Genomic DNA, 22,392 nt, shown 5'->3' with positions numbered 1-22,392 from the left:
TAATTTTTATGTTACATAATTCAAAGCTACTTGTGGCAAAGTATGACATTCAGGAAGAGAGACAGGACAATTTACCAATTGCTTTTTTTTTCTTTAAATATTTTACAAAGTCAAGTAATTTCTCCATCCCTTTCGAATTACAATTTTGTGGATATTAGATTGTATTGACAGATCTAAATAAATTAACTTCGCAAATGAAACAAAATTTCATGACATTCGAATGGGTTTTCTTGTTGCTAAAGCAATAAGCTATACTGACACAAATCTGAGTGTAACATATGGTCTCAGCCTTAGGCCAGGGTGTTCCATTTGAATTATTCCAGGCTTTTCCTTACAGTGCTGTGCTTCAAACATGAATCCAATTACCAACTGCAGCCAGGCAATTGAGAGGCTGCAGGAGAAATCTCTAATAGATGGGGAGGGGGGTAAAGGACTATGATTTGTGTGGTAATCAGCAAGAGAAGGTCAATTGTAATAGAATAGACTGGTTTCCAAGACAGAGCTAATGTAGGATGCCTTCCCCTCCATGGAGGGATGCTATCAATAGATTTGTTGTTTTCATTACCAAGAGTGTCACTTACTGACAAGATGAATAAAGAAAGTGTGAGAAGGCCTGTTGATGGATCAGGTGATTAAAACCTAGGTTGTGGTGAGCAATTAGCAAACCGATGACCTGTTTGAGGACTGGGAATGAGAGGTTAAAAGAAAGAAGCTATGCAAATGTCTACCTGAAAAGATCATTTGTGTTCCTTAAGATTTATGGTCAAGCCCTGGGATTCATAATAGGAAGGCTGAATAAACATGCATCTCCCCAAGATGCAATACTTGTTTTTTATTATAGAATTTCTTCTCTGTAGAGAAAAATAAAAATAAAAAGCCATATTATACATATTATTATTATTATTTCAATCTGATTTTTTAAACCGATGTAAAGATTTCAGAACCCTGTAAGCTCCAGCAACCAAGGAACACTTTTGGTTCTCTATTTTTCCTTTAAAGTCCTGTGTCGAGTCAATTACATAGCCAGATGATTCTTCTTATGAATTATAATAAAGGCAAAAACAAATGGTACTGTGAATCTAATAAACCAAAATGCTTTTACCAGAAATATCAGATATCATTTTTATAAAGATAAATCTGAGGTTTAAAGAATGACTTATCCAAGGCTAATCTTATCCAAGTTTCTGCCTCCACTTTGGCTTCTTGGCATGAGCCTATTAGACTACTATGGGGTACTTCCTTTTTAAAGCTTGTTCAAGGGCACTGTTCTTCCACCCTTCAATCAACAAACATGCAATGGTGTACTTTTCTACAGACAAGATAATCTTCAATGACTGGGTTTATTGCTAGAGAAAGTCAGAAAGGAAACACAAAGCCTAACAATTAAGCTAGACAATACCACCATATAAAAAACATACTTTATCAATAATCAAATGAACAAAAGTACCTCCCCCTTCTTGTACAGCATGTTTTTGTGCATTTTTTACTTCACAGGAGTCTTCAAATCCTACAGATATAAAATGCTTTCGAAACAACACCTTCATGCAATAAGGATCTCTTTCCCCTGTTGTAAGCACTCATTTACCTGAATTAATCTGCTAAAACTCAGTCATAAAGTAAATTACTGAAAAGGACCAAAGGACCTTCAGATGCAGTCAGCTGTGACGGAAAGACCGATTGCTAATAGAACAAAATATGTCTGTGTAAGCGCTCTAAAATTTTAGTTAAATATCAAAAGCCATTTAACTAATAAAATAATTGTGTTAACAGAGCCATCCGTGACTTTTTGGCAGGTTGTAAATGAAGGGTGGCTTTGGTAGTAGCCTTCGCAATGTGGAACAGCCATCTGCTTACCATATTTGATTGCTGTTCATTCTGTAAGAGCTCTCCTGCTTCCAGCACTTACAAGTGATTAGCTGCTGCCCAAGGATCTTGATGTGGTGCTCTCACAGGGCAATTATAAGAGAGGGTCCGTGAGAGCTTCAGGAAGGCAGCGATATGCTTTGTTAGCAGCAACATTTGAGTCAAGATTTAAAGCTCAACAAATCATATAAACATGTCTCTAGGAAAAAGAGGAAGGATTTGTAAGACAGATGTCAGAGGAGGAAAAATACTTATTTACTACCATCATTTTTTTCTACTACATTTTTTACAAGTTAAAGAAATTAGGTTTCACAGTTTTCTGGGGTAGGATATTTTGTGGTTAGAAGTTTTTAATTGCTTTTGTCACATGCTTCCCTCAGCACTTTATTTTCCCAGCAGCTAACAACTGCCTTTTATTGGTTATTTGGTGAGCGTAGCCCCTGGCTCCAGAGAAGATTTTAATTTTTTTTTTTAATATTGGGCTGTTCATGAAGCTTCTCCTATTGCTATAAAGGAACACTCTGGAATTCTTTGACTTCCTCAAGCAATTTTACTTCTTTAAATTTAGTAATATGTTCTTATTAGACATTTTTGAGATTATTCAGTAGAATTTTATGTTCAAAGAACATTTTTTTCCTTAACAAACTTGTTAAAGAGACAAAGTTTATGTACATTCATCCTTTCCCTCCCTTTCTGACAATTTTATTTTCTTAAAATCACATACAGGTTTTGTAAGCTACTGTGAGAATTCACTATAATGTTTGTTATACAACAAAATGTAGTTTCAATGAAATTTTGTTTTCTTTTTTGTTCTATCAGTTTTCAGAAGGTGTACCCAGCTAGATAATGTTTTCTTATTTATAGATCTCGAGTAAATGATGAACTGAACTATGTGCATGATTTTTTATAAGCACCTGTTAATCTACTGTTTTCCAAAAGAAAATATAACATTGGCTCAAAAGATGGATTTTATTTAAACAATGAGTATAATAGAAGATGTCTCCTTGTAGAGAACACAAAGAGAGACTCAGATTACACATACACCATCAATAAACAGTCAATATTTTTTATTAATTTTTTTCTTTAAGTAATCAAATTGGGGAAGGTGTGAAGCAAATCAGTGGACATTTTAACTAAATTACAGACATGACCAGGAAAAGCTTGTCACCTAGGGATGGAATGCCATAAAGAAAGTTTTATTGTGCTGGTACACTCTGACCTCAATAATAACTACAAAAAAAAAAAAAAAAGCTCTGTAAGTGGAACTATCAGAAAAGTGAGGTGCCAGTCAATAATGTTCTGTACTCAAAGTCAACTGAGCCAACTTTACACAAGAATCTTCAAGTATCATTTATCTGGTAGTGAGGTTTTCACAAGCAATAGTTTAGAGTTCAAATGAATGTCTAAAATGGAGGACACTAGTTAGGAAGGAAATGTCTTGCTCATATGAGCACGATATGCAAAATTATTGCTATGGTATAGATATGAGGTGTTCCCCAAAGGTCCATGTATGAGAAAAGGCTAGAATGTTCAAAGTGAAATGATTAGATTATGAAAGTGGATTAACCCATTGACATAGATTAACTGGGTAATTATAGGCAGGTAGGATATGGCTGGAGGAAATACTGAAGGTGTGTCTTTGGGGTTTATATTTTGTCCCTCTCTCTTTGCTTGTGGGTTGTCATCAACGGAGCAGCTTTTCTCCACCATGATGTTCTGCCTCCTCTCAAGCCCAGAACTCTGGAGTCAGCTGACTATGGACTGAACTTGTGAAACTATGAGTCAAAATAAACATTTTCTCTTCTGTGTTGTCCATATCAGATATTTTGGTCACTGTGACACAAAGCTTATTAAAACAATTATCTTAGTGGAAATTTTTATAAATTTTATTTTAAACTTAAACTCTAGGATGATCTTTCCCCAGTCAATTGTATGTGTACATATAGTTTCTTCTCCAAAATTTAAAAGTTAGTATCCTGTACTTATTTCCAGTTTTGGCATATTTTGTGTTACTTAAACCAAATGGCTTAATATTATCTATCAACTGAAATTAATCAAAGCCAAGAAGACAAACCTAATTAATAGGACAATAACCAAAAAGATTTACTCATCTATTGTTCCGGAAGTGGAGTTCCTGAGGGGAGATCGAAAAGCTACTAAGTTTTGAAATAAAGACTCTCCCAGAAAGACAAATGAAGTCCTGAGTATTGATTACACACTAGAGGGAAAGGACTAACTGGATTAAAATTCTGAAAGTGAGGACTTAAATTTGAAATAGGAAGTTGCCATTATGATGTTTATTCAGGGAAATAAGAAGTCAGAGGCCAAACTTTCCAGGATATGAGTGCAAGTCTTCAAATAACAACATTTGAGAAAGGAGGTGAAAACAGTATTAAAGGCCAGCACAAAATATCAGGTGAATCAACAGCTCCTCAAAAAAATTTCTGAAACAAGGAAAAGAGAAGGAAAAAAAGAAAAACATGAAAAGAATTAGATTTCCAAATTACTGACCATTACACCCAGGTGTTCTCTGAATACTTCATAGTGCTCAGTGCTAGGGAAATGAGATTGTATAAAGCCTGATTTTGAGGGCAAAGGATTTCAGTCTAGCTGTAGGGAACAAGGAAAACTAAAACTAAAACATGATGACTATAAAAGAAAATCCTAGAATATGATAACTGTGATAGAAAATTCTGAAAAATAGTACAAAGTCAGATTAAAACAATTATATCAAAGATATAAATTGTCAGGACATTTTTTTTTTGAAAGATAGAACTTCCAAATACATGGGTTCCTCTCATGCCCTATTCATCATTATTTTTTGATTGCTTGTTTTCACAAAACCGAGTGTTTCCTTCAAAGGTCAAGATTAAAAATTAGCCACACATAATATTTATATATTCTACTGTCAAATGTAAATTAGTAAATAACCAAGTAGAAAGCAGCTTTCTTCTTTTGGTTCTTCTGAATGGGCATAGCCCATTTCCTCCTTTGATTTGGGCACACTTGGTCCTGTTCTCTATCAGAGGTCATCTCTATTGCTAAAACAGAGTGCTGAATTATTTATTCAGTTGTTGCATATTAGGTCCTGGGGAGTTAAAAGATCTGGACAAGTACAAGGTCATACACTACATTCTATTATCCTTTATTAGTGGGAAATTGAAGTCTGGAGATCAATATTAAGCCAGTCCCTAAAATCTGCTTGTTTTATGATAGGGACCCCAAACTGACCTTTGATCAAGTTGTATTAGAAGGATTTTCCCTTGTTATTTGTTAAATAAATATCTGAATTTGCATTGTTTTTCTTTATAGTTAAGATATGACATCAGTCTTTTCAAAGAACTAACGACAAAGAGAGTCAAGTTCCCATTTAAGCAGGAAGAATATATTTTGTATATTAAGGTCCTGACATTTGGCATCTAGTGTACAGTAGTTTATAGCGATTAATATGCTAGCATATCACATGTCAAAGGGTTTTTTCATTGAAGATTGTGGAGGGCAAAAGGAAACATGGATGAAAGCTCAAATTTTTCAGATGTTGTTGGTTACCTGTTCTTCCTAAGGCAATTTTACTTAAGTATCCCAGGGAGCAAGAACAGTGACTCAAAACACAAGATTTTTTCAGTCTTGGAGTAGAATATGTGAATACACACTGGCAAACATATTGAAGGATTTGATACATTCAACAACCTCTGGGACAATATTTGTGTATACTTTCTTGTTCATCACACAAAATACATCTGCTGCTTCTGCCCTATCTTTCTGTATATATATTATTAAGTGCCATCCTATGCAAATATATTCACCCACTGAATGCAAAAGAATGATTACCATAATGATTCTGAAAATGTTCTCATTGCAGAAAGGAAATCCTATTTCTCAAGGGCACATAGTTTTGCCCCTTAATATATGTTTTTGAATTTCCAATATAAATACCTTCATCTCTCTCTCCCCTGAAATTATTAATGACACTTTTGCAAAGCTAAGCTATATTTGCCTCTTCATAAAAAAGTCTTAATAATGTTCTTTGTTACATCACAGTTGCAGAGTAACCATAGCAACCAAGTAACTGAAATAGTTATTACTATGTGCCTTCCATGTCTAGAATTTGCAAGTGTTCGAAATATTATTAAAATGCATTAAGAAATATACATCACAGATTTGAAAATATCTTAATTTTTGGACAATGCCCTTCAAGTCATTTTGCTTGAATAAATCATTATTAAAATTAGAATTAAACTTTTCTAATATATCTCTACACTGAATCATCCAGAAGCAATGAAAATAATATTAGTTAAAAATTACAGATAGCATCAAAGATGGTCTGGTGTGGGTACACTCATTATTTAAGAAATCTTTGGTGCTTTGGGTCATCTTTTAAGGAGGACTAGCTGGTATCCTGGGTCTCCTGGACCCAAGAAAATCATATTCTGGGATTTTCCCAAGTCAAAATTTGTCAGACCCTCTTCTTTTGTTTTTGCTCTTTAGCTATGGACCATAGTCTGCCTTTTCTTTATTTTTCAAATAAAAATAAAAGTAGAATAATTTCAGATTTAGACAAAAGTTACAAAAATAAATCGGTTTTCCCCAATCCTAACCCTGTTTCAATTTCTTCTAAAAGTTTCATCTTACATTATTGTGGTATATATATCAAAACTGAGAGAATATCATTGGCATATTATATTGACTAGAATGTGGATTTTATTTGTATTTCATCAGTTATTCTACTAATGTCCTTTTTATGTACCAAGATCTAATCCAGACTATTTATTTATCATGCTCCTTAAATCTCCTCAGGTCTGTGAAAATTTATCAGTCTTCCTTTGATATTCAGCCTTAAAGTGTATCATGCAGAATGTCCCTTAATTTGAATAGCTGAAGCTTGTACAGGGTTAGCCTGGAATTATGAGTTTGGGGGAGAATATTGAGGCGATAGCCTCTTTATACCACATCATATCAGATGCACATGGGAGCATGATATAGCACTCTTGGTGTCAACTTTGGTCATTTATTTAATGTTTCCAGTATTCTCTGTGAAGATGTTATTTGGTCCTTTCATAATCTATTCTTTGGAAATGAATCCCAAAGCTCAGCCCTATATCTAAACAAGTCAAGTTTAAATTCTACCTCTAGAAAGAGCAATTGTCTACTGATATTAATTTGGAATTCCTTTCCCCTCCCTCATTTATTTATTTATTCGTCACCTATTTCTATCAGTTTGGATTCATGCATATTGCAATCTAACCCTGGATTATTTTTTGTACAAATTTTTCCAGCTTTGGCCAGTCGGGGTTCTTTCAGGTTGACTCCTGAGTGTAATGGACATGGCCATGTCTTTTTTATTTTTAACTGTTTTGTAGAATTTTCAAATGCTTCAGGATCATCTTTTATTTTTCCCGCTTGCACTCTAGATGAATCCTTTGCAAAAAAGCCATGTTTTTTTTTTTTTTTTTGAGAATAGTGTTTAGAAACCAAGTTTTGGTTATAAGGTGAGTGGTAGATTATATATTGTAGTCAAACTGATTTCTGCCGCTCCAACATTATCCTTCAACAATACTATTAATGCTCATTTGATTGATGTGGAGACAAGGAAAACCAAGAACTCTGCTTTGCTCCTATTTGTCTCAATTTATAGTGGCTAACTGGAAATTACACACACACACACACACACACACACACACACATATGTTATCCATCTACCCCTGTTCTGGTTTCCTAATCAGAAAAGTGTGGTTTGTAGTTATACACACACACATACACACACATATTTATTTACTTTGGAATCACTTAAAAATTCATGTTTTCACTTTCGTAATATAAAAGATCACAATTTCATAATAATAAAATATTTGTGGAAAGCAAATATCATTTTGTTGGTATTTGCTCTAGGTGCAAATAGATTTACTGAATAAAATTAGAGTGTTACTATTTTGCACTGTAAATAATAGACAGTCATTTAAATCTGACAGCGGGGCAATGTGAAGGTTCTAGTTAGCTTTATTGTAAATGTCTTGGCTATTTTTCTTTTTTGCCAAATGTATAATGTGAAGTCAAGCCACGTATCCTCAATAATCTACCTCCAAGAGCATAGAGAAAGATATATAACCCCAGCCTGTGTGTGTGTGTGTGTGTGTGTGTGTGTGTGTATTCTTGAACATTATTGCCATTATTGCCTTTTATCAAGAAAGAAATATTTTTCAAAAGTTGCCAGACTTCTCCTTTTTCCTCACAGAGCAGAATACTATTCACCTATTCACTAAGCCAAATGTCATCGATGGCAAACGTTGATCAACTTGACGATACTATTTAGACACTAGCCAATATTTGTTCCCTAGATTTCAAGAAGGGGATGTCACCTTCCTTAGACCATTGATACCCAAATATATCTGAATAAAATTAAAACTGCACGAACAAGAACCAAATGGTGAATGATATCTGGGCATTATGTTATAACATTATATTCACATAATGTAAATGTCAAATACTCTTATTATGGAAAAAATTTAGAAGTATTTTTATATTCTCAGAATATTTCTTTATTGTCCCAAAATAATAAAAAATATGCAAACTGTGATCCTGAATTTTTAATTCTGGTGGAGCACATTGGTTCAGGTGATGGTGGTACAGGTATAAATCTGCTGGACATAGCTGTATTCTTTGGGACTCAGACTGATGATAAGGGATAGGGAACATAAATGCATCAGAGGAAGGATATTAAAATGAAGTTTTATCAACATAGTCCTTCAAAAATACTAAAAATGCTGGAGAAGCATTTCTTAATCTTTTCTTGAATCTGTATGGTATGTGTGTGTGTATGTATGTTTACATGTGCATGCATGCTGGTGAATTTTAGTTTTCAGTACTCTGAATAAATCACCAGCATTTGAGAATACTGATGGCTGTGTTCATCTGTGCACTACAGTGCATTGTTCTGCAGCTTCATTCTGCCCTCTAGAAAGCTGCATGAATCATAGACTTTCTTGGAAAATCTATTATCTTTGAAAAATGCATTAAAATGTACATAAAAAGGCAAGTATAGAGGAAGCTCTGTCAGTCCAATTCATATTAGGTTGATTAGTGAGAATTAGTTGGTCATTTTAGTCAAATTTAGTAGGAAAAGATATTCTCATGATTCCTTATACATTATTATAATTGCCATTTTAGTTAATATCTTAGGGATGAGATACAGAACTTAAAAGAAATGGATTCACTCTCATTATAGCTGTAGCAACTGAAGGAAATGAATCTTTATTATCTATATATGTGTTGCACCTATAGAGTTTGTCTTTATAGTGGATGTCTTTTTAAGTACTGCCCAGAACAAATATAGCTTGCTTTAGTGAGGAAAATCTGAAACTAAACAACCTGGGCTCATAAATCTGAATCTACTATTAGTAGTTGAGTGACCTGGGCCAAGTTAACTTCTCCTGCCCTGGTTTCCTCATTAGAAAAGTGTAGATAATAATAATATTCAACTTCTGGTTTATTGTTCTCAAAATATGACTTAATATATGCTGGAATCAGTTCCTGGCACAGTGTAAGAGTAATGGTAGAAATAAATAAATTGTAGAAACCAGATGCAAAAGAGTATGATTGTTATTGCAATTATGTCTTTGATAAGTAAAAAAAAAATCAACTCCTTTCTGTTCAAAATTGTTGTGACAAAATGTGTAGAAAATGCTACATATAAACAAATAAATGCGAAAGACAAGAATTCTTTTGTTTTTAAAGTGAGGTGAAAGAAAGATTCTCCATTTTGTAAATAGTTATTTTGTTGTTAATGTGAGGGAAGTATTGTTTTTTTTTTTAACAGTAGAATAGATTTTTTATTTAATAGTTATTTTTTACTTGTAGTTGGACACAATACCTTTGTTTCTCTTATTTATTTTTATGTGGTGCTGAAAATCAAACCCAGGGCCTCGCCCCTGCTAGGTGAGCACATTTACTGCTGAGCCACATCACCATCCTGTGAGGAAACTACTTTTTAACTCTGGATCAAGTGAAGGGCTGATCTCTATATCACAGGACTGGAAATCCACAGTGTGTGGTGGTACTGTTCATTGACAAGAAGAATGTTAGTGGAGTAGGAAGGGTAGAAAGCCTTGCCTGGAATCCTAGAAAATACTGTGGGGCAGAACACATGGTCAGGCTCGCTGATCACCCTTGGCCAGTGACCTGAGTTATTCTTTTTCAAATTACTCAAAACCAAAGTACTATATTCTTTAATGGTGGGTATACTAGGGTGTGGTGACAGTATGTTTGGAGAGATTCTATTATTAATAAATTTAGAATGATAAAAATATAATAATCAATGGTGTTTTTTTTTTTAAATATTCATCATCTGTTCTGTTTTGGATAAGGAGTATCACCCCAAAGCTCTAGTGTTATAGTCATAGTGACAAAAAGCTAATCAACAATTTCTGAAATAAAATTATGATTTGGAGGAAATATTGCAGGCCTCCCCTCCTTGAAGATTATTTATCTCTCTAAAAAGATAAGTGATGAGTTCTTATTAAATGAAAGTGTACTTAGTTATAAAGATATTCCCATGATTTTTTTCTATTTTATTTACTAAAATCTTTATTCATTTAGCATACATATATGTATGAGTATTATATTGATTTCAATTGTCTTTGCCAGACAAATCTCAATGGGTTGATTTCTCATGAGCTAAATTTAAAAAAATGTTTTTTTCTTGCTAGTGTTAAACAGAAAGAAGGCTTTTCTTTTGTGGGTTTAATTCATTTAAATCTAGACTTTTCATCCTGTAGAAGTAGCAAGGGTCAGAACTTGGAATAGGGCAACCTCTTTACAATTAAACATTGAAATTTGTACTATCCATTTCAGCAGGCACTGTGTGTGTGAGTGCCATCTCTAAGCCCTGCAGGAGAATGGGCAGTGCCAACAGATGGCCACTATCTTTTCAAGATTGATCTTGCATTTCTGGCACTAGGGAACTATGTCAGGTTTGCCAAGAATGGTCAGCATGTCATGTGTTAATTTGCTGGCAGGGATTACCCAATGGCTTTAAAGCCCAGTTCACAATGGGCTCCTGAATAAGGAAGGCACGAAGCTCCCTGCTCTAGCCTAACTATGCCTTGGACAAAGTCATGAGACAGGACACCTTTAATATTACATGCATGGTAGGTGGTAAACAAAGAGTTATTTTTGGCTCTGTGCCTGTGTCTATAAAGCTTGCATTGAGTGGCTTTTAAGCAGCCACTTCTCCATCAAGCAGAGCAAATTAAAGCAGGCAGTGGATAGCTAATAGGTGTTAGCATGAGCAAAGTCCAGTCATCTTTTTCAGTTTGGGGTGAGGAAGGATAGAAGGCATGGGCATTACTGGACAGCCACAATCTGGCATCATCTATTTCTCAGTAGGAATAATTTGAGATCAGGTATTGGCAGATGGTGGTCTCCCAGGATACCAGTAGATATTTTTCCTAAGTGAATACTAACAGGTTGTTTAACAATATTCATGTCTCTAGTATTTTGTGAATGAGAATTTGAGAAAAAGTTTGAAGAATTAGTATATCTTCATTTTGTGACTAAATGGAACCCAATGGTTGACCCAAGGAGTGTCTATTCTGTCACTATTTCTTAAAATAGCAGATACGAAAAAGTAACAGAATTTATTATAAAAACCCCCATGACAAGGTATACAGAGGCCTACTTTACAGAAAAAATATGGTATCTTGATTTTATCCTAAAGAAAAGCAACTGTATGCTACACAGAAATGTCAGGCATATAGCACATGGCTCTAATCCTTAACTCATCGACAAAAAGAGACGGGATTACTATTTAGGAGGGATTGAGTCATTTAACAAATTCAGAATTAAAAACATCACATGGACTTTTTTTCCTAAACATAAAATTCATGTACATTTACAATAGAACATTTGAAATAGATTGGTAAAATTTAGGAGAAAATTGAATGCTACCCATATCAAACCATTCATAAGTAACTGCCTTTTCTGAATTTCCTTCAGATTAAGTTTTTATGTCAATGTATTTATACCGGATGTGTATGATTCTATTATTCTTCAAACAAAATCAACTCGAAATATTCACAGGGTTCCTAGAATAGAGAATTACATCTAGAATTTAGTGTTACACTATAACTGAAATGAAAGTCGTTTTTCACTTTTCTGAGCTTCAGAAGCAAAGAAGAGCCATCTAACCACCTTAGGGAAATATTATTTCATACACATGAGCAACATTGTTTATGTATGTTTTAGCTTCCAATTCTCTGAGGTGAATAATATCAGTTCTTAGAGACTAAAAATACCAGTCCCTCAGTAATTATTTACTGAAATAAATTTATCATCTCTCAGCTTTTATGTATCCTACAAGCCTGATGTTTGCCACTCTCTCAACAATATCAACTATCTACAAAGAAAAAAAAAAGGTTGACTTTTTAAAATATTCCTCTTTATCATTCACTACATTCAATTTTTTTTCTAAACACAGATGCTTCTCTCCTCTAAAGAGTTTTTCAGTGCATTCATATCTCCTTCTATCTTTAGCACCCCTTTAGTACAGGCCTTCCCACCTGGAATCATTCCTCATTAAACAACTACTTTCTCTGCCTGGAAGATCTACTTCCTCCAGCCTCACCATGCACCAAGGAACACACAAATGTGCACACATCACTATCAGATTTTTTTTTAAGATACAAATCTCAGTGTGTAAATTCCTGTTTCAGTCAACTTTTGTGCTTCTCTGACCAAAAGACATGACAAGAACAATTTTAATTTTTTTTTAAATAGAGAGAGAGAATTTTTTTTAATATTTATTTCTTTTTTAGTTCTCGGCAGACACAACATCTCTGTTTGTATGTGGTGCTGAGGATTGAACCTGGGCCGCACGCATGCCAGGCGAGCCCACTACCGCTTGAGCCACATCCCTAGCCCCATGACAAGAACAATTTTAGAGGAAGAGAGTTTATTTGGGGCTCACTGTTTCAGAGGTCTCAGTCCACAGATGGCCAGCTCTATGGCTCTGTGCCTGAGGTGAGATAGAACATCATGGTGGGAAGGCATCCTAGAGGAAAGCAGCTCAGAACAGGAGAAACCAGAGAGCAGAGAGAGATTCCATTCAACAAGGACAAAATACAAATCCCCAAAGCACATCCCTTGTAATGCACCTCCTCCAGCCACACCCTACCTGTCTACAGCTACCTCCAGTTAATCTATTCAAGTGAAGTGGATCAACACACTGATTAGGTTAAGGCTCTTGTAACCCAACCATTTAACCTTTGAATGTTCTTTCATTGTCTCATATTTGAGCTTTGGGGGGACATCTCATATCTAAACTGTATCATTCCCCTCCAAAAACTAGCCTGTGGTTCTCTATGCGACAAATAACATTCTGGACATTTCCAGACTTCTGGAGGAGACATACAAGATCCTTGAGAATTTGGTCCACTCATATTTGTTGCCAATTTTTCTTTCACTTACAGCTCCTTCGTGCTTCATGTCCTAGTTTTCCCTCTGGTGTTACTTCCACCTGGGATGTTCCTACACTCTGAGTCCACTCATTCCACTTGTGTTTCTGAACCCAAAACTCAGGATGTATAAAACTTCCTTAATTTTATAAGTTCTGTTAATTATCTTCTTCAGCCATGATTATCATCCAGATTTTGATATCTAGTAGTGACTGAAAATAACAAAATATTGACAAAATACAAGAATAGTTAAAGAAAGGGAATGTTTAGAGACTAGGTATGTAAGAGTATAATAGTACTACTGTCTTGAATTTGTTAAATTAATTTACTAAAATTATTTTTAATAAACTATCATTTCTGTTAGTTGAATATGGTGGGTACATGGACTAATGTAACAAAAAGCAATGAAATGTGCTGAATGAAATATTTTGAAAAATATCATCTAGATGCATATAAGTAATACAAGTATATAAATGGAAAAAAAAGAAATTAAATTTCTACCTCAGACCATAAATATAAATCAATCTAAGTAAAACATAGATATAAATGTGAAAAGCACATTTAAAACATTCACAAGACATGTTGAAGGATATTTTTGTGATCAGGGTTGAAAAAGCCTTTTTAAACAAATTCAAAAACAGGGAGCAAAAGGAGAATTATGATAAATTTGAGTACTTAAAATTATGACTTTCTATCTCTCAAATGATACTTTTAAAAGGGAAAATGTCAACAAACACCTAGGAGGACTTTTGACTAGTTAGAAATCTCAAAATTTAGTATCTAAAACATATAAAGAAGCAAATATAGTAATAATAAAAATATGATTAACTCAAAATCACAAGTGACAAAAAATGAATTAATGATTAGAATTTAAAGAAGAGACACATACGAATGTCTAATAAATACCATACACAAACACACACATGCTTAGAGACTTCAAATTAAATAGACTGGTTAGCATACAAAAGTCTAATAATACCACATGTTAGGTGTGACATGGAAGAATGAGAATTATTTTTTGCTGAAGGGTGATTAGGACAAAGTTAACTAGGTCAACCATGTTGAAGAGAATTTAACAGAACATTTCTTGGATGAGGTTTACGTAATCATCAGAAATTTAAATCCCTATCATATGTCCAAAAGAAACTCTTACACATGTACATAAAGAGATATGTACCAAGAGGTTCATAAAAATCATTTTTATAAGTATTACTATATGTACTATTCAGTATTAAAAGTTAATGAACTGGAGTTATTTGTTTTCTTATCTCCATTATATGAATGAAAAAATACAGAAAGAAATAGCTAATGACATCATTTATTTGAAATTTAAAGTGGGCCAAACAAATAGCACATATCATTTGGAAAAAGATAAATATAATATGAAGACATGCTTAGAAATTGATCAAAAATAAATTTTCAGCAAGTAATGTGGTTTCATGTGAGGCGTTTGGTTAGAATTTAATTGAGTTCAATGCAATTTTTGCAAGGCTTTTTGTTAAACCCGTTTTTAGGAGGATAAGTGTGTGTTATATTATTCTTATATATCTTTTTGCATGTCAGAAATGCTATAATAAAATTCAAACCGTGTTGTTTTGTTGAAGTGCCATCAGTGAAGCTCTGGTTCATTGACTACTAACAATGAAATACAGTTTGGGAGAAATTTCACTACATTTTTGTTTACTTTTCTAATGTCGATCCTGTTTCATGAATTAATTCAAATATGCTCAAAATATTTTCTTTTTTATTCACTTTTCTAAAGGACACTTTGCTGATGTGCTTTTTGCAAAGCAATTTCCTGAAAGAATCAATTTAATTTATTTCCATTTATGTGTCTTCAGTGATGACTTAGCCTTATATGAAGGACTGGAGAATTCCAAGGAGAATGTCAGTCATAGACTGATTAGCATGAACTTCTTGGAGTGATGCATAATCTTTGACAACCATAGTAAGAACATATTCTTCCAAGAGTATCCAAAGGACAGGCACCTATAGCTGTCATCTGCCAAGTCTAATTTATTAACTGACTTGTAACCTGCTTTCATAGGCATTGGTTATAGTCCTTAACCTTGACCTTCTCTTTTACAGCTTGATATTGTTATTTCAATAAAATGCCCTTCCCCACTCCTCACTACAAGTAAAGAAATCAATAAAAAATATTTTTAGTGTCAAGCAAAAAACTTAAGAAGTGCTGAGAGCACTGCAACATCAGAGAACCTGGGTCACAAGGGGCCCATTTGTGTAAATAGCTTCAGTACCATTGCTTATGGTCATTAATTACTTCCCAATATTCGAAAGATCACATTATGTGTTAACAAAATAAATGGAATATTTATAGTACTGAGGTATTCCTGAATTGTCTTGGAAATCTGATTTTAATATGGTAGATTAAAATATCCATTTCATTGAACATTGATTAAAATAAAAAATGTTTTCAGTCCTTCTTGCTCTGTTTCAGTGATTAGTAAATGGTCTTCATAAAGGGGCAGAGAACAAATATTTTTATATGTCAAATTTTAAGAAAGATAATATAATATTGGCACTTAAATAATTTTAATACTGTGATCATTGCACACATACTGCCATTCTTGGCTTGTGGGCCACTAGAAAAAATGGGAGGACAACTTGGGCTTATTCATAAGATAAATTGTAATGGAGTGGTACTCAAGTTTGTTTTCTGGTTTTCATTAAGAATACCTGCGTGGGGGCGTGGGCTGTGTTTCAGTGGTAGAGCTTTCTCCTAGCATGCATGAGGCATTGGGTTCAATCCTCAGCACTACAGTAAAATAAAATAAAGGTACTGTGTCCATCTACAACTAAAAAGTATACATTTAAGAAAAAAAAAAAAAACAATGAATAGCTGCCTAGACTCCTGTAGGTTTCAGAAGGCCCTCCTGTGCAGTTACATGCAACTGGGTCCTGTTTTGGCTTATCCCCAACATCCTCCTGATGTCTTCAGATCTCCCTAATATAGCCTCAATGATTCTACCTTCCCACAAAGCCTTTATCTCAGCTTCCTTACACTTTTCTTGTTTCTTTCATATCTTCAGTCTAAATGCACGAAAGCATTGTAGAAGTGACTCATATTTTGGAATCACTGAAATGAAAGCATATAGATAAATTTCACACAAAAATGTTAAAATGGCAAAGTGGCGAATTCAAATGGAAATTAGTGATGTTCAGCTGGGTAAGACAGAATGGCTGCTTCTGGAGAATGCTTTTAGCCTTATCAACTTTTGCCACAGCCCACAAATGTCCAGTGAGACACTGAGATGTCCTCAGACTGGTCTCATTTATAGAAAAGATTAATAAAAACTTCTGTGTTTACTGCTTTCACATTAGAAATTAAAACAATTTTTTATGAGAATAAATTTCCTTTGATATACTCACAAATCTTTGAGGACTTCTGAGTAATTTTTAGAAAAGGATACCATAGTCTATTGTATTAGCTAGAGATGCCATTTCTCTACTCCTACAAAAGAAGCCTTTTGGTCACATTTTTTTTCCCTTAGTCTATTGGAATAGCACTAGAGAGATCCTGACTATTAAAATATGCAAATAAATTGAATATTTCTCCATTTTTATGCTAGGAGTTTTACAAAGTCTGGAAAGGCCCCAATAAAAATTGCAGTTGACATTTTATGATCAATTTCACAAGAGGAAAGAAGAAGAAGATGAGAAGATAAGAGCAATGATCAGAAGGTCTAGAGTCAGTGTGAGGGCATTTCTGAGAAAAAGCTTTTGAGAAAGGCTCCAATGACCTGCTTGCTTGATAGATTTAATTACATTCAAGATCTTAATTACAACACCAATTTAAGAACTATATGGGATATAACAAATTAGAGTAAATAAATTTAAAATAAAAAAATATATGGGGAGGATATAAAAATGCATGAGCTAGCAGATGATTCTAAAGTATAAAATTCTATGACTCATGTATAGGGGGAAAAATATTTCATTAACAAAAAAAAAAGGAAATTTGAATTCAAAACACAAATGATTCACTATTTTCTGTCCAGAGTAGTGACAAAAGTTGACCCAATTAATAACATCTTGGCCTGGCAAATGTGTGTAGAACTAAACAGTCATCAATTTACAGATTTATAAATTACTAAAATATTTGAGATATTTAATTTGTTACTCTTCATTTTTAAAAATATTTATCCTTTTCATTTAATATTCCTTTTGGAACATGTGGGAAAAAGGAATGCCAACTGGGTAAAATATTAAGAAAAATGAATTGGCTCACGGATTAAAAGTATTTCACTTTTTTCCCCTTCCTCTTCTATGTTGATGTTGTTTCCAAAACAGTTTGACATTTCTGGAACTTAATTCTAGAATCTTCATAATATATAGAAAAGTTTCAGCATCTGATCCAAAACATCTCAATAAATGTGTCATTAGAGTTCAAAATTCTTATGTGTTCCTATATCATTGTTTGATAATTTTCTGAGATTAGGAAAATAATACCTGATCATAATGTTATGAATATATAAAACATGAGTAGAATGAACTGGATTCTACATCTAATGGTTCCTCTGAAAGAAACTAAGGCATGGTTATCAAAAGGTTAAAAAAGAAAATATTTCTAAAAGAGAAATATCTATCAGCTTTTCTTTTATATATCAAATCATACTTTCTAACCCTATCAATGGTGTTTAACTTCCAGTACTTGAAAATATATGAGCAAGGATGTTTATTATGATTTTATTTCAATTTTTTAAAAGTCACAATACTGAGAAATGTATAGTTAACAATACTTTGGTACATAACTGCCAGGGAACATTATATAACTTTCAAAATTCAAAAATAGTTCTAAAGTATACTGTTAAGTAAGAACAAGTAAAATAAGAGTCATGTGAGAAGTTTGATTTTTTTTCTCCCCAAAATAAAAATATAGAAAGCATTTATTTATGAATATTGTATGTTTTCATGAATATAGGAAAACTCTTGTTTGATGAATATCATGGAAAGGAAATGAGAAAAATTATACTATAGACACACCATTTGATTTATTTAAGATTTACTGGACAAATGATAGAAAACCTAAGTAGCTAAATTCCAAGAGGAAACTTATGAATTTGAAACTTGGAGTGTTTTGGTGATATTTGATCCACATATAAATATCCACAGGCCACAATTTTTATCTCTTCTTCTCTGTGACATGCCCTCATTTATACAGACTCTATTTTAAGAGATATAGCAACTCCGGGATTTACATCACAGAGATCTAATTTATTATAAATAAAAGTGGATGGAAACTATTATTTTTAACTTAGATATCCTTGTACATTGAAAATTACTATATAAGCAAATATTATTTTAAATAATGATAATTTAAATATAAAACTAAATGCATAAAAATAAACCAAAGGGCAAAGAAGAAATGAATACTGAATCCCAATTTTCTTTCTAAACAAAAGTGAGATAGACTTAATATATTAAGTCCAAATAGAGTTAAGTGGAGAAAATTAGAATAATCAGCTTTAGGAATTTCTGTGATTCAGTAGCAAGATTTCATTTATAGGGCCCTTAAGTTCAGTGGAAGAAAAATATAGCATATAAGACCAAAGGACACTTTGCAATGGTCCTAAGTTAGCCAAATTTCTCTGAAAATTAGGTGCCTCCTCTGTGTGGCTAATTTGTCCTTCCTGAGGTTGCACATTTGAATCCCTTGTGTGATGATTCATGGCTGAAATCATGTAAAAGGAAATGTAGTTGCAATTAGAATTGAAAAAATGTTGTTTCAAAGTAAGAAAAACTGATATACTGCGTTTATAGGGAGTAGGAATCATGTGGCCAGCTTATTACTCAAGTGTATAGCAATCAGGAATTGAGAGGAAAGTTTCATCCAAAATGGATTTGACTCTTGCCTTTCTGTGTATTCATCAGAGAGGTTTAATACTTATTGGTTTTCTTACCCATCAAGGGGCTGTTCCACTTAACAATTTATTGTGTCTTGGCTCTAAATCCACCCTTCTTTGCCCCTCTTTTTTGACTCTGGAGCTGGGTCCTCTCAATGTTTCTTTTCTAGTTGGAACAATGTTAGGCCCTTCCCCAAGAAGGCACTGAAGGGGCACCAGAAGACCTAAGCAGAAGGAAGGGTTCTGTTCCACTTTTGGTGAAATTCTTGCTCCTATGTCACAGCTGCCTGAGCAATGGAGGAGGCCCAGTTATACTCACCCTCCTAGGAGTTTGCCAGCACTGTGGGAAGCAGTGTGCTCTACTAGTTTCTGCTCCTTGGAAAAACAGTGGCCAACTTTCTGATTACTCACCCTGGCCTGTAACACCACCATGATTTTAGGGACCCCAGGAAGCTCTCTGTTATTCAGGGATCTGGCTGCAGCCAGAACCTCCCCTTCAAGATCTAAGTTTTAGCCCTGGGGAGCCCTTTCCAGATTTGCTCTTTTAAGACTCTTAAAACTACTTAGTAGTTTTTTCCTGCCTTTGCTGATCTTGTATTCTTAAACATTTTCTCTTGCCTTTTATAGGCATTAACCATGATTTTCTAATTAATAATTCTTTATATTAATTTTTTCATTTAAATTACAAATACACTTTCTGTCTTCTGGTAGCACTGGTGAATAGAGATAGATAATGAAAACACCTCCCTTTTAGAGGTTGTTGACCCTTAAAAAAAAGAATGAAAAGTTTCCTTTAGATATTAGACTGTTTCTCCTATTTATATTTTCTTCCTTTCTCAATTAGCTAGGCTTAAGGTATACGGAAAGATGATGTTTAAAATATGCAGCTATCTAATCATTGACACTGCTAATCTGACATAGGTAAGACCCAAAGCTTGGAGGAGATAGGGATAATCTATCTACATTTTCTTCATTTGCCTTTGATTCAATTATTATCTAATGTATTAATCATCTTTTCATAACCGTGACCAAAATATATGACAAGAACAACTTAGAGAAGGAAAGTTTATTTTGGTTTATGGTTTTCTTCTAGGCCCAAAGTGAGGAAGAACACCTTGGTAGAAGGGAAGTGCCTGAGGAAAGCTTCTCACCCCACTGGGGTCAGGAAATAAAAGAAAGGGGAAGAGCCACAGGGAAGTGACCCACCATCTCCAGTCCCACTTGCTTACATTTACCACCCAGTTTGTCCATTTAAACCAGGATGAACTAATTAGGTTACAGCTTTTACAATCCAATTATTTCACCTCTGAACATTTCTGTATTAACACAGGAGTTTTGGCGGTATATGTTATATCCAAACCATAAATCTTATTATATTCCTAATGAGGAAGCTCTTTGATTTGTTTGTTTTGGTATAGAGAAACTTTCAAAATATCTGACATTCTTACTACAGGAAAATGTTCTTTTAAAAAACAGCCTTTGTTTAAATTGGACAGGGCCCACCAGAAAACAGAAAGTTTCTTGGTAAATTAAATGGAAATTTGAATATAAAACATTATCAATTAAAAAAAAACATGTTAAATTACTGTAAGAGAAAACTTTAAAGAGCACAAAACAATTAAATAAAGAAAAGTAAGAGAGGTAGATGATAGTAAGAACTTCAGAAATTTTACTTTGATTTTTTTATGAATAGTTAAATGGAATTATTCATCTATATCCTAATTAATTTCCCAATAGGAATTCATTCATTTAAAACAGAAAATGCTAACTGTGATTTCAGTTATTTATGTAGAATGCTATTTCAGGGTTACATTGTTATTTCCCAAAGAGATAATATTTCATTTCAATTTTCATGTTTTATGCCTGTACATATAATTAGAAGAAATTTAATCAGCTACAAATACCACCAAAAAGAAGCCTAGGAACTTTGTTACTAGTAATTGGAATTGCTTTTCAACTGTAAATTGCTCACTTGGTGAAGGTTTCATTCAAAAACCTCTTTTTAATACATTTCCAAACAACACTTGAAGTTCAATTTATTTTACTGATGCTTACAACTTTTTTTGAGATGCAAAAATAGGAAATTGATGGAAAAAGATGAAAATTATGCCTACTGAGAGTCATTGAAGCATCTCTCAAAACAAAAAGAAAACATGTGAATAATCTTAATTTATTAGGAAAAAATGGGCTTTGGAGTTGGAAAGAGAAAGCCTCTATAATTGAGAAAAACAAGATAAAAGCCATTTTGTATAAGTCAGTTTTCTGGCAGAAAACATAAAGCAAATATAAAATAATGTACGATTTTTAAGGCATTTATAAAGAGATAATTTACAAAAGCCTGGGAAGGATGCAAGAACTTGGAAAGAGTGATGCCATATTCTGGAGGCTGTTATCAGCAGATTTATCACCCCTTCTAAGCCAAGGAAGGTGGGTGTGGGAAGGAGTCAATCACAGGAACCCCAGTAAGAAATGATGTATATGGGTTTCCGAGAGGAAAGCACTGATCATCAGCTTCAGGAAGGAACCAGAACTGGGTTATCCTGCAGAGACAGAACTGGGGGGATAAAATCCATGATCTCTTCTCTCTCTTTCTGATTGCCTGTAGAATTCCCCATTGGCCTAAATTAATAGAAAACCAGCAGAGTTTAAGGGAACCTACTGATGTACTTCAACAAAGTTAACCTCCTGTGACCAAGAGCAGAGCAGGGAACGATGGGAATGGATGTGAAGGAACAAATAGACAATATCTAACTGTTTTATCATAAGAAATAAAACTTTTATCTACCTTATGTAGCATCATAAAAATCAGAAAATCAAATAATATAGAATAAAGGTTAGCTAAAAATAAGCATAGTCTGATTTTTAAAACATTTCTTACCCCTTGAAACTTGAAAGTCTGCTTTAACGTCAAATGATATATAGTATATATAGTATATAAAATAAAATGTATAGAGAAGACAGGATCAAAAACAAATATTTTGAGGATCAAAACCAAATATTTTGAGAATCAAAAAAAGAGTTGATTTCAGTTACCTATTTAGAAAATTAAACCTTGCTATTGACTTATACATATGTCTAACTTAATAGATGTCTTTGAAATGTTTAATTTTTTGTAAGAAAATATTTTATTGTAAAAAGCATGTAGTACAGATGGAAAAATACTCTTTTGGTACTGGAAGAAAGCTTTATTTAAAAAGGCATTTAAGTTACATTAGCCA

Source organism: Ictidomys tridecemlineatus, chromosome 3 (assembly GCF_052094955.1).
Source record: "Ictidomys tridecemlineatus isolate mIctTri1 chromosome 3, mIctTri1.hap1, whole genome shotgun sequence".
NCBI lineage: Eukaryota > Metazoa > Chordata > Mammalia > Rodentia > Sciuridae > Ictidomys > Ictidomys tridecemlineatus.
This window is presented reverse-complemented; position numbering follows the sequence as displayed.